The 14583-nt window shown below is 26.5% G+C and overlaps 1 long non-coding RNA gene across 3 annotated transcripts; it reads right to left on the bottom strand.

The window, feature by feature from the left end:
• Window positions 1–25: 25 nt before the first annotated feature.
• On the bottom strand, window positions 26–8105 carry LOC145932577 (uncharacterized). 3 transcript variants are annotated; one of them, XR_014424739.1, is made up of 5 exons: window positions 7965–8105; window positions 6785–7803; window positions 6368–6621; window positions 1264–2611; window positions 26–1169 (listed from the first exon to the last, which is right to left on the bottom strand). It is a non-coding gene; the product is annotated as an uncharacterized LOC145932577 (long non-coding RNA). The 3 variants fall into 3 exon arrangements; XR_014424737.1 differs by having other exon boundaries at window positions 1264–1502; XR_014424738.1 differs by having other exon boundaries at window positions 1264–1502; window positions 6911–7803.
• Window positions 8106–14583: the final 6478 nt, after the last annotated feature.

Below are 14583 nucleotides of genomic sequence, written 5' to 3'. Positions count from 1 at the left end.
GAAATAGAAAAAAATGTTATAAACATTGGTTCAAAAATGCTTTATCAATTTTACAAACAAAAATTATACTAAACATAATAAAACAATAGCAAACTTGCTACTGATACACAATTACATTGCTTCTATGAAGCTTTTCCTATACTATATATCACTAAAGATTATGTATATATCACTGTTGATTAGATAGAATAATATTAGGAAATAATACATAAATACCATACATAAATAATATACATAATAATATACATAATAGAAAATTAATAGTATTTGAAAATAAAAATATACTAGATTAATAGAAAACTAGACAATATTCTGAGAGAAAATTAAGTAGAACATTATATAAAAATGTAATAAAATATTTAAAAAATTACAAAATATTACGCAATTGATATAAATACATACTAATAAAATTACAAAATTTGAAAATTCCTAAATAAAATTTACACAAAAATGCCTAGTATATTGAAAAAGAAAAAAAGAAAACAGATTCTATAATAACCTGATCAAATGGATCAACAATTTTTACTTATTATATTATTTAATTATTTAATATTTAATAATTTTTATTTATTAAAAGAAACAATGCCAAAAAAAAACAATCATAAAAAAACAATTATAAAAACAATTACAGATATTAATAATAAGACACAATTGACCAGATTCAAAATTAGTGGCTTTACAATGCAGAATATTTGTCTTATTAAAAGTTTTTAAGATTGATGTGTCTTCTTCGCAAAACATCAAAGACAGAAATATGCGTACATCTGTAAACAGAAGATATTTATTGCTTATTGATTCAATCCTATTAGCTCTATTAATTACTATTATTGTAATAAGTTATCTAGCATTCACGAATTACGGATATTTATTTACGTTGTTCTCCTTCACGTTGTTGCTTCACTCCATTTCAGAACGAGAATCTCAAAATTCTTTAGAAGGCAACATTCTTCATGCCTGAGTTTGTTTTGGGTTTTATAAACAATTTGTGTTTATCGGCGATTATTACAAAAAATTAAAAAATTAGCATTCTCGATATTTCAGAAATTTTTCATTAAAGATATTAAATAAAAGACTAAAACAAATGAAAAATATCATATGCTAGTCTCTTATTATATGGCCAACTCTTTCTTCTGCAAATTTTTTTGCGTTTTTCTGCTGATGATATCTTTCTATATTAAAAATAAAATTATGTTAATTAGTTATTATAGAATTCATATTTTATGTGGTACAATGTATAAAATATATTAAAACAATTCAATGCACCTTAAATATTTCTGATCCGTTAATAACAGTATCTTCGTTCTCTGTTAATTCTCCATCGGTTAATTCTCCATCGAGGAATCAAGTATTTTTTGTGATTCACGCAATGAATATTTCAATGGCAATTTGTGTTAATTTAATAAGACAAACTTAATACAAAAATTGGTAATTGTAGCCACTAATTGCAACCTTGTACAGATGATGTGCATAAGCATGAAAAAATAAAATACTAGTTTGTTTTCCTATAAAAAAGACATAAAAGTGTCTAGTTAAAGAGTTTTCTTCTTAATTTTTTAATTTTTTTATGAGCAATCTTTTTTTTGATATTTTTGTGCTAAAATTGTTATCTTATTATTACTATACATTCAAACTTTTTTCAAAAGTTTATATGCTCATTTATGATGGTTTGTGCAGTTTATACGATTATTAATCAACAATGTACTCAAATTTTATTTTAGTATAAATGTAAAATTATTTGAATTATTATAATATGTATATGCGTATATAATTTTTATTTAATACATTTCATTATCTGTATATTACTTTTTTTGTTGATTTATGTATTTCCAATTTTGCTTTTTTAACAATATATTTTTTATTTTAACAATATATTCTATAATATACAAATGATTTTATCATAATAACACTTTTTAATAAATTAATTTTTAACTTTATTACGTCATGTATTCCATTATTACATATTTCTATTTATTACTTATTACATATTTCATGTACTTTCTACTTATTATATATTTCTATTTATTATTGTTAGATATATACGTTTTCATTAATTCTATTATTTGATTTTTATAATTAATTGATAACTCAAAATGAAATTCGCTTACTGGATCAAGTATTAATATTTTTTGATCATCAATGTCTATTAACTTTAGTCCTGCCACTTTTAGTGTCAATAAATATTTTACAATATTCTTTAGTACATCTTGCGTGTGCGCAGGGTTATGTTCATTTAACACAGTCTCTAAAAGCCTTAATGTTGTTTTCAGTTGATTAGACTTAAAACGTAAACATAGTGCAATTTTCAAAACAATATTGGCAAAATGTGCAACCATGTTGAAAAAAGCTAACTTATCAATATGAGGCAATTCTTCAGTTTCTAATATATCTATAATGTATATAATAAAATCATAAAAAACCAAATGAATAATTTTTTAAATCAACATATTTTTCAGCGAGACAACATTGACAATATTCAAAGCCGAATTAAATACTTTCGACATTTCAGGAGTCAAAATTTTTAGAAATCTAGAAATTAGAACACCTTCTCTTCCCAGCCAACGAAGATCGTTCTTTTGACGTAAATAGATTTCATTAATAGAGGATTTAGTATCTGCAATAATGGTTGAGTGATGAGTAACATTAATAAAAAAAGATTGTAAATATTCTATATCTGTATTTGGTAATGCATCACTAAGTTGGCCTTCCCACACTGGACAATGCATATTTTCTAAAAAATGTAATATTCTTTCTTTAAATTCTTTCTGTAGAACTTTAGTAGAATTTATATCATTAATGGCACTTTGATCACATATATTAAAAAGATAATATATATTATTATTTAATATTTTAAAATCTCCTGCATGGTATTTATGATTTGGAATAACAGATACTAAATTTTGTAAATATTTTTCTTTTTGAGTTTTATTTGGAGAATTCTTAACTTGAATAAATTCGTCTAACAAAGCCATAAAATGTTCAATAGTCTTTCTCTCAGTAGGAAAAATATACTCCTTGAGGTCAGATATCATTTTGTCAACTTCAGCACTTGATTTATTTTGTAACTTAGTGTGAACTAAATAATGATTGATTATTCTATATTTCTGATACATTAATTCGAAAAATGTATCATCCATCATGTTTATAATTTTATCATGATAACACATATTATTAGAAAAATTCCATCTTGTTTTAACTAAAAACTCTACAGCCGTCTCTAATTCTTCAATATCTGTCTCTTCTAAAAATTTCCGAAAAAGCTGTCCAACTAAATTTTTGTTACCATTGAAGTGATATATAACATCTTCGTCACAATAAATATTATTATCACGATAACGGCGTACAGTAAACCAATTCATACATGATTCAATTTCCTTTTTCAATTCACTTAAAGTTTTTTTAGAAACAACATCTGTACTTGTATTATTTTCAAGGGAAATTGAATTTAAAAGTACCAGCATTCTTTTTGTTTTTATTTCTTCCAACAAATCACACTCTTGAATTATTTTCCATTTATTTTTTATATCATTATTATTATGTCTTTTTTGTAGCTCATTTAGAAAAGTGTATATTAATTTATTGCAATCTAAAAAAATGTTTCTTAAAAGAAATTTTCGTATTGTCTTATATTTATAATGATCTATGCTTTTCTTTAACATATTAATTGATAATTTTGCTACAAAATATTCAGCATAAGTACGGTGAACAAAATTGTTCACGTGACTATCTTTAAAACTTTTAAGGAAACCAACACAACTTAATGTATCTAGAAATTTATTCTCGGAATATATTTGATTTTCTGTTAAAAACTGCGTACATAATGGATCTGAAGAAAATAATGCATTTAATGCTAAATAACCATATCCTTTTGTATATGCGTTAGTTAATACATTTTGAGAATACTCATCTAATAATTCTATCTTTTCTTTAAAATATCTATTATATTGAAGTTCAATAAATTTTTCGTAAAGATCCGATATGTTATTAATTCTAATATCGAATAACTTATATTCCGAATAAAAAATATCAGTTACCATTCGAGTTTGTAGTACAATTCCCATCAAATCACTTTCCTTCATAAGATCTAGCTCATGCAATTTTTTAAAGACTTTTTTTAGAAATTTATCGGTATCATTTTTTTCTTGATCTAATTTTCCTATACTTTGTTTTTTAATCCAATACTGTTGTATAAAATTCTCTTGCAATTTTTTATCAAAATGATTTAAAGAATACGAAAAAGCAAAAGTTCCTAAAGCATCTTCTATTTTATCTTTGTTGCGACTTGTTAACCAAATTTTTTGTTTTTTATTTTTAAAGAATTTTAATAATTGAATTATTTTTTCTTGATATTTATCTTTAATTTCATCATATCCATCTAACAATAAAATAAATTTATTTGAATACTTTAAATAATGTTTTAATAGATTTTTCGCTAATGTAGTTTCTAAGCCCACAATAAGATCACTTTGACAGAGAAATTTTATAAGTCCTTTGAAATTGTTAAAATTCGCATTATTCAAGTATTTTTGATAGTCTTTTAAATTAATTCTAATAGGCCATGAAAATGTGTCAAATTTTTGAAAATATGTTGTTAGTATAGTAGATTTTCCAACACCAGCGTCTCCAGCAATAATTACAATTGAGTTATTTTCTATTTTTTCTTTGAAATCCTTTATCTCGATAACTTTTATCTTGATAAAATCATATAAATTACATAATCTATTTGAATATTCCACTATAAATTCGTCATTTCCTTTGCTTTTTAGCCAGTGAACATTTTTTTTATTATTAGCAGATAATTTTTTATAATTATTTTCCGGATCCCTATCACTTAATATGAAAAATCTTTCTTTAGAAATATCTTCATCAGAAATGTTATCTGTTTTATCAAACACTATTATTTTATTTTCTTTGTTAGGTTTTAAAATATTAATGTCATTTTCCACAACAAATGAAAAAGCAAATATATCCTCTTTTTTTTCCATTATACAATTTTTTAATAAATTTTTATCTATTATTTGATGGTTAAATGTATGTGGAATATCAATATGATAAGGATCGTAATACGGAGAATTAGAATCCGTAAAACTTGCTTTATTACTCACAATGATATTTGTATCTAAAATGAGCTCACTAAGTGTTTCAGATGTTATTACTTTTTCTAATATATTTATTTCCTTTTTTGAGAGTTCATTATTGTCTAATTTTCCATTCTCGATATCTATTAAATCTGCTAATTTTCTGTACTCATTTTGAAATATTATTATCTTTTGCAAAAACTTTTTTAAATAAGTGTTATCTAGATCTGTGACTTTTGTTATATCCAGTAATTCCTTATATTTACTTTTTAAATTACCTTCTTTAAAGAAACTGGCTAAAATACTATTGCTTTCTGTAATTAAAATAATTTTTTTATTTTTATTATTTTTTATAGAATTAATTAATTTATTATATAATTCTTTTATACCCTCGTACAGAATTTGAGATTCATTTTTACATACAATGACTAATAAATTACATTCAAATAACCTTTCTCTCTGGTTTTTCAGTCTTTCTAAATTTAATAAGGTCTTTAAAGGCCAACCTAATTGTTGTCTTATTTGATAAACTTTAGCTTGACTTAAATAAATATCTTTTTCGGAAGAAATAAGATTTAAGATTTTATAATCCTTATGATTAAAAAATTTGTTTATCTCTTCAATTTTTTCAGATTTGAAGTTAATATTTAAATTTGCTATATAGCCATATTTCAATATGCTATAATCTTCTATAAAAGAATGAGACTTGATATTATTTAGTTTTTTTCTTGCCTGTTTAAAATAATCATTTTTGTTTGAAAGTGGTGTACTGTTAGAACTTTTTAGCCAATCCAGTATCTGCATTTGAACACAATTATAAATTAGTTCTACTAAATGATCTTGAACATTATTCAAACTGTTAAATATTTTATTTTGAATAAGTTCGCCCAACTCTTTCTCATTTGGTTGCTTTACTGCAAATACTAATTTGCCAAAGAATCTTTTTATTTCATCATCATTAACAAGATTACTTGGCAATTGTTTTTCTTTAATTCCTAATATTTCACATTCTTTTTTAGTATTCTTTGCAGCTGTAGTAAATCTTTTGTTATTTGCTTTTTGCCAAAAATCATTCTTACCTTTATCAATAAGCTTTAAACGTTCTCTCTCTAAGGCTTTACGTAAAAGTTTAGCTTTCTTAGAAAGATTCTTATCTTTTATAAAATTTTTTTTAAATGTATAAAACTTAGTTTTCTTGTTATTTATTTTCTTGTTTTTTATATCAAATATTTCTTTTTCTAATGAAACTTGATAAGTTATAAAAAACTTGTCATTTAAATCTAAATAATCACCTTTTTTGAGAACTTTTTCTGCCAATTTTGTTGCGAGTGTTTTCAATTCAGGAGTTAAATCAGTATCTTTTAGTATCTTAACAATATCATTGTTTTTTTCAAAAATTAATTGGTATTGTTCACCATAATTCAGTATATCATCAGGTTCTTCTTTTTTAACAAATCTATTTTTAATGGTATTACTAAGATCGGCATTAGTATAAATAATAAGATCTTTTATTTTGTTTTTGTATTTTTCGTTTTGCTCGAAATTTCTGAAAGAGTCAAAATATTTTTCTAAAGTAAAAGGTGATTTTATATTATTAAAACTATTAATATATAAATCATTAATGGTGATTTCATATAGTATAGAGTAATTATGTTGTGGTAATTTATGTTTTGCTTGTAATAAACGATATTGTTTATTTTTATCTTTACCATACTTAAATATTACGTCGTTAAATTTTTCTGCATCTGGTTCTTCAGAATATAATTCAAAAGCATAATTTTTATCTAAAGCAGTTTGTAAAAATAACATTAATAGTTTTAATTGATACACATTACCATGTAAACTATTTCTTAATCCCACTGCATTCGAACTATTCTTATCGAAAAGTTTGTGTTCTTGCTTATTCTGTTTTGTATTTATTTTTCTAGCATTAGATAGTTCTGATTGATCAAAATTATTAAATTCTTCTTTTTTATCTTCTAATAACTGTAGCTGATGGTGCTTAGACAATTTATTATTTGTATGCATAATTTTAACTATCTTGTATTAATAACTCTTTTTAAAACAAAATAAAATATTATATTAATTTATTTAAGTTGTTTATATCTTATATTGGAAACTGTTTTTAAACTAAAACTAAATATTATTAGATGTTTACAAATTCCTATTTATCAAAAGCTTGTTTTCCATCAACTTTTATAAAGCTAAACAAAAGCCATCGTAGACGTTGTTATAAAAAAGTCGTGTATTTCAATTAGTTGTTCTCTCCTAAGATGTGCAATAACATGACAATTCAATTTTTTGTGTTTTCTCGAATCTTTTTTAATTTATATGCGTGTACATGTGTGCGTGCGTGTACTTGCGTATGTGTGTGTGTATAGTAAAACAAGTCAGAAATATTAAAAAACTGACAACAGTCTTAAAAAAAAAAAAGTGATTATCAATATTATGAGAAACAATCTTAAAAGAAAATTTAAAAAATTAAAAAAAATTAAAAACGTAATAATTTCGAAATTATAGAAACTAGATAAATGACAGAAACTGTATAACCGTTTCTTATCTTCAATATTTTAATATTAAAAGTGATTAGAAATATTTTACTCTTCTATATAATTTGTTATAGTATAATGATAGAATAATGACATATCAGTAATTTCAAGATTAAGATGTCATTGAAATCCTTTTAATTCATTTCATTAATCAAAAAAATATAACTGATAACACCTTTCTGAAAAAAATAAATAGAAATAAGTAACAAAAAATAAATCCAAATGCAAAATTAAAAAGATATTTTTAAAAAATCTATTAAAGAAACGCATAGCACAGCAAGAGTATAAAAAAAGCAAATCAGATGGAAAATAAATTACTCATAAAAAATATCGTACTTACCACTTTAAATAGTTAAGAGAAGCTTTATACAACGTATAGATAGCAGAATTATAATGAATTTAAAAATTAAAGGAAGAAAAAAAGAGAAACAGTCAATATATGAAAACCGAGAAAATTCTTGCAAGGAACGTGAAAGACTGATCCGATACTGCGCAATGTATTGCAAGTTATAACAAGTGTATGATAAAACTCGTATGAGATAACGATAACAGCGGATAACAGTAATGAAAAGATAAATGGATAAAAATTATCTGCGAGATTTCGCTGAAAAGTTTTTCCAAGAAAGTCCTAAGAAAAACAATATTATTTTATATAAAAGAACACGCGGAATAGCTGAAAAATATTTATAAAATATAATAATTATATAAAAAAATATAACATAAAGCTATCGTGTATTATTTCAAAAGCTATCGTGCATATTTTAGTGTATATATTGTATATTTAGATTTGTGCAAGCACACACACACACACACAAAGATAGCTGTACTCGTAATCTCTCAAAGTGTTTATATTTCTATGATAACATCAAGATATCTCAGGCTATTTTAGATTTTCTTGACTTTTATAATAAAAAATTTTTATTAAGTTAGCATTTAAGTTAGCATTTTTTTGTTAGTTAATTTACAACACAGTACAATTTAAATAGGCAATTTCTTTAAAAAAAATTAGATTAATGAAACGGTTTACAGTTTATAGTAAAAAAAACACACACACATACACAAACGTTAACAATTTATCAAATATTATATACATATGCAAAGTGGATTTATTTTTTTATTTTTATAGAAATATTCATTGTATGTTTTACATTCCTATCACAGACGCTATTTTGAGTTTGCTTGTGTAATCGAAAGTGTTATTACTTACGGAATAGCAATGGCAATTTGGAAGTGTAGGCAGAACAAATAAATGCACAGATTGCGTGTATATAGGTCTAGCTCAATGAGCGAGGTATTCTAAGCTTCGGCGAACATATTGGGTCACGTATTGAGACCAGTACGATCGCTATCATGCGAATAGACTAGCAGAAATTGAATTGCACTTGCGGCAGATATATGTGATATTGAATAGCGTATAATTTTCCATTATCGCATTAGAGAGTGCATGTTAAAAGAAGAATTTAAGTAGTTTAAAAGCTCTATGATTATTGACCCTCTTGAGCCGCGGTTTCTTACTTGAGAAGATGTCTCGCTGTTTACATTAAATTAGAGAAGAAAGAAACTTTGTGAATGAAAAGATTTACATTATACTTTAATCTGTATTCTTACGTTTGATATAAATCTTTAATAGATGAGATTTGCTTATTCCTCTGCTAACAATTTTCTGTTTTTTTTTCAAAATTATTAATATCCTGATAATTTATAGTAGATATTTCATACATAATTTATATGTTTAAAATAATTGATAATTATACAGATACATTTTAGAATTTGAAGGAAATTTCTTGAATGATTTTCGAATTTTAATTCGCATTGCTTCTAAACAAAATAATTTTAAAAATCTAACAAAATTACAGATGCAAAAATATTATGGCTCCGTTTATAGATTAATCTCAATAATTTTAGTATAAATATTTGAAATATTTGACAACATCGATACATATATGCGCTGTTAAATTCACAAGCAATGCTAACAATCGATGTGATGCTATATCTCAGAAATAATTTTTTTTAAATTATTAATTGTAGAGTATATCAAGTCTAAATAATCGTTAATGAAATAACGATGACTTTATGTGTAGAGTGAGCATATCTGTAAGACGTAATTTTGGCCTCTCGTTCGACTAAAGCTTCGCGATTAAAAGGATGAAATTAAGATGCCTCTCTTTGAGTTGGGTGAGATGCTGCACAGAGAAAGAAAGCATCGTTCCTCGGAGGATGAACCGAGCTTAAATGTCGAGGAAGCTATCACGCGACTTATAGCTGCGTCTGGCGTCAGACAACGCATTAATTTTTCATGGCACATCAGAAATGCGATTGAAAATTAACCCGGTGCATACACCATCGAGTCTCAAAGGCAAGTCTTCGAGCACATAAATGTATAAAACAACTCTATACGGATGTCTAAGATAAATCGACATTTGTTTATCAATTCTTTCGGGAATGTTGTTTAATTGATTATTTTACATACAATAGAGTTTGAATCGAGCCATTCTCGGTAATAATTATAATAAAAAGTTAATTTAATTTTTATATTAATAATGATTAATTGCTATTATTGTATAAGAAAGATAAGTTACCTAATAAATTTGATAATACTTTAGTTTATTTTAAAAAATGTCTATATAAACTATTTATTTCTAAAAAAACAAAATAGTCTTGTTTGCATTTATATAATTGCATGTACAACTTATACACATATTAATATAAAAATAAGCACCGCGGATATAATTAATATAAATACTGTACATACATTGCGCAATTTTTTAATATTTAATATTTTTGCCGTGCGATTCTATCAACTGTGTAATTTCGTGCGAAAATTCATCCTAGAATAACTCACTGCGAATGCACTCGAGCCCCGTATATTACCATGATTGATTATATGAGAGGAAGAAAAGTGTCAGAAATGATATATGAACAACAAAATGTGTAGAGCGCATGCAGTCTCAATGATTTCATTTATGTGAATGATAATACAAATCTCTCTGCATCAAGTTCTATCTTGTTCCTCTCCATTTTCTTATTTATTTATCTATTTTTTGTACACAATTCACTATCGCACGCGCTTATACGATCGTGGTTACGAAAACGCTGCCTTTGATTCGTTCGTGCAAGTGATAAATGAAATTGCGCTCCTTCGCCCGCCGCAGAGAGACACAGACAATTTCCGAAACTATTTCTTCTCTCCGGTTTTGCGAAGAGGGTAATTTTATCAGTGTGTGTTATTCCGGTCACCACATAGTCACTCTTCCTTCCCTTCCGATTCCCTCAATACCTTGACGCCGTCTTGCGAACACTAGCTAATCTACAGGGCTGGTTCGCGTTGTTCGGGTTTTGCAAACTCAAAAAGGGTCAAAAGCAATGTCAGTGGAAATCGCTCAGGGCGACGAAGCATTTGAATTGACAGCAATTTTGGAACTATAGTAGAAAAAAATCCCTTTGTTTTTATATCTATTTTTTGAAACTTATTTATTTATATTTAAAATAACGTTACCATAGAATAAAAAGTAATACAAACCGAAAGCTGAAGAAAATGAAAAATATAAATCTGAGGCTTAAACACGAGAAAGAAAAATGTCAATTTTTATTTCTCCACGCACTTTTTAAGAGAACAATCTAAATACCTATTATTAATTATATTCTATATATTAATTATAATTATCCTTTGTCATAAAATATTTTATTTTAAATATTGCTGCAAATTTTACTAAAAATTAAAAGCAACTAAATTAAATTATGAAAAAACAAATTATGACAAAGGCACAAAATTTGATGAATATTTTAAAAAATATCATTGTAAAATATGTATAATGAATTTGAATTAAAATTTACGCAATCAATTTTTTGTCACGTAATAGACTTGTGGAGCTCTGTAATACGCAGACATGACGCATATATTCGTCGATAAGAATATTTTTTGTTTACATGATCTTTAATTCGGCCCTGAAGACACGGAGACATGGCGTTCTGTCAAGCGTATAGTCATATTCAGGTCTCGTCACGTAAGAGGAATGGGGACGAGTTGTCGGAAACAGCCGGTGGCAATAATGCGAGATGGACGTGATAGGGTGCGATCGATTTTCTCGATCTCGTGGGAATAAAGTCCTTATTATTCCGACGGGTAAGGCTCTCCCACGCGTTGTTATTCGATTCTAAACGGCGCAGCTTATTCTCTCTTTCTCTCGAATCCGCATAGGCCACCGCCACCCCTTATTTCCTTAGACTACTTCGCGGCGGTAAAAATCCAATTCATCTCGGAACACTGGACAGGAATAAGAGTATTCCGGCGACGTCTCGTTCGCGTCGCGCCCGTACGAAACAAAACCGCTGCGCGTCGAATCTCGAGTTAGGCAAGAAATCCGGACGGTCGAAAGTCGTTATCGTCAAAGGGAATCCGGCGAGTTCAGCACGACTATAAATCTAAACATGACCCTATGTAGGGTATTCGGTAAATCATGGTATGCACAACCAGCGAGGAAGTGCTTCCTCATGAAAAGACAACTAGAAACCACAGAATAAATTTCTCTCATTGGTTGTACAGAATTTTTAAGAAAAATGATTTTGTACGTTATACATATAAATTTGATTATAAACGTTATATAATGTAAAAAGAGAGATTTTTAATTTCTACAAATAATAAAAAATATATAAATAAAAATAATGAAAAATCCATGATGGACATATTTGAAATATACATTTATATAATCTAATTCTAAATATTAGTAAAATAATATAATAAATATACATTTTTATTTAAAAAATTTATTATAAAGAAAATAAATTATTTTTATTCAATAGTACTATTTACAAACACAGCTAATATTTAATAAAAAGGATTTGAGAGACATAAAACAAATGCATAAAAAGACTTTTACAAATTTATAATAATAATGGTTGTAAAATAAAATAATAATTTAAATATTTTACTGCTCATACAATTAAAGAAATTATTATTTCAATTGATGACATAAAATTTCAAATAAAAAATATATATTTGTAATATTTATATTTTTCTGACTTATAAATATCTTAAGTACAATTTTAATTAATATGCAAATACTATTATTTTACATATAGTATAATTTAGTATAATTTTATATATAATGCATATTTTACATTATTTATAATAGAAAAAAATAGCTTATGTGTATAAATATTCTTTATGTATATTTTTTCTATTTTAGATTTTATTTTGTTTACATCTTTAAAAAAATCATATATTAATTTGCACATACAAACTATCTTTAGCAAATTTCAATTTACCGGTCTGCCTTATCATTGACACAAAGGAGAGTGATTATCGCATTTCAAATCACCGTCATCTAGAAACGAGTCCTGCTACCAGGGGGAAGAGTTTTACAGTTCGCCGGCTTAAAGTGCTCTTACAAAAAGACCATTATAAATTCCATTAATACTTGCTGGGCATTTGGGCCAAGCCAGGAGTTTAATTATCTCATGGACAAGCTCCTCTCTAACCGCGCGACGCTAAGTAAAGGAAGGGGACGATACGATGAATTAAGTAAGACTCGATAAAACGATCGTCAAGAATTAACAAGTCAGCTTGTGGTCTTCCTTGATAGAAGGTACTTTTCAATTTACGATGTATAAGTATTATCCGCCTACTACCTTTTCACATCGCATCGTATGTCCGTATTTCTTATTTATAATTTCTGTATACAGTTTTTTATAGTTTTTTTTTATATAATTCGTAAGTATAATTTTTAGCTGTAAGCACACTTGTCAAAAAAATTCTTTATATATTCCACAGATTGTGTAATAATTTATGAATTATAGCGAGTAAAAATTATATCACTATTGGATCAAGTATGGTAATTGTAACAAATACTGTTAATAAGGAACGTGTAAGGTGAGCTGCGATTTTTGCCTTGTCAAAAGTCACTGCGTTTCTCTATTCGTTAATCCAAAGAATCAACTCTTTCAACGATACACAAAGTCAGGAAGAGAACGTTGTGTAAATATGTTTATAGAGCAAAAACTCTTTTTATTTCACGAGAGACTGCGAGCACACACAGTAGTGGCAGCTGGTGAGGTAACGATTTTCTTCGGGCCGCGGATATACTCTGTTTTCTTAAGATGCAACCTGATCAGAAGTTACGAACTACTTCGTTGTAAAGTTTCCGGTAAGATAACGATCGGCTAGTAAGGCCACAACTCTTTTATTACAGGATTTGTAATGGAAAAGAAAATGTTGTGTCGGTGAAAATGCAAAGCCATAATCTCTTCGAACATTTTCTGCTTAATCATGTTTAATTTTATTTTACGCAATAATTTTGTTTTTCATATACTTAATCATTTGAATTTAAATCTTCCAAATCAAGCTATAAATACAATTTTTTAATTATAAATTGAAATTATAAACTATTTTTATACAGATTAATAAAACCGAAGCTTGAAAGCATAAATAATCTTTATGAATTAAAATTAAGGAAGTTTCCATTAATAAAGATTAAGGAGATTGTAAATAAATAACAAAGTCTCCCCCATTCTGTTTCATATAAAATAGACATTACTTAGAAAATATTAAATATTAGAAAATATTAAAAAATATATAATTTAAAGAAATTTATTATACAATGCAAAGGACCCCGCACCGGTCATAGGGGGAAAATGTCTTTCTGTGGATTTGGCTAATTTTTGGATATGTTGTAGTTCTCGTCATTCTGAACAAATGTCTCAATGGGCAGAATGATCTAATGAGCCGTTTCCGTGCTACAAGCCCTGAAAGGTCCAGATTTAACATGCAAAAGTATAAGTTTTTCGACTCGAAATAAGGAAAGATGGATTTTTTTTCTTCAATTCTTAACTGTATTGATGACAATTATTGTTTAGAGTCGTATAAAGACAACGGATGTATGTAGTACAGTCCAATCTATGTGGATTTATAATGTATGTCAATTATAAAAGTGGACATATAAATGCGTATGTATAAGTTGAAT

The sequence above is a fragment of the Prenolepis imparis genome, unplaced genomic scaffold (genome assembly GCF_030444845.1).
Source record: "Prenolepis imparis isolate NDT839.2.m4 unplaced genomic scaffold, iyPreImpa1.0 SCAF_2, whole genome shotgun sequence".
Classification (NCBI taxonomy): Eukaryota; Metazoa; Arthropoda; class Insecta; order Hymenoptera; family Formicidae; genus Prenolepis; species Prenolepis imparis.
The sequence above is the reverse complement of the archived record's forward strand: the minus strand, read 5'-3'. Positions and strand labels throughout refer to the sequence as shown.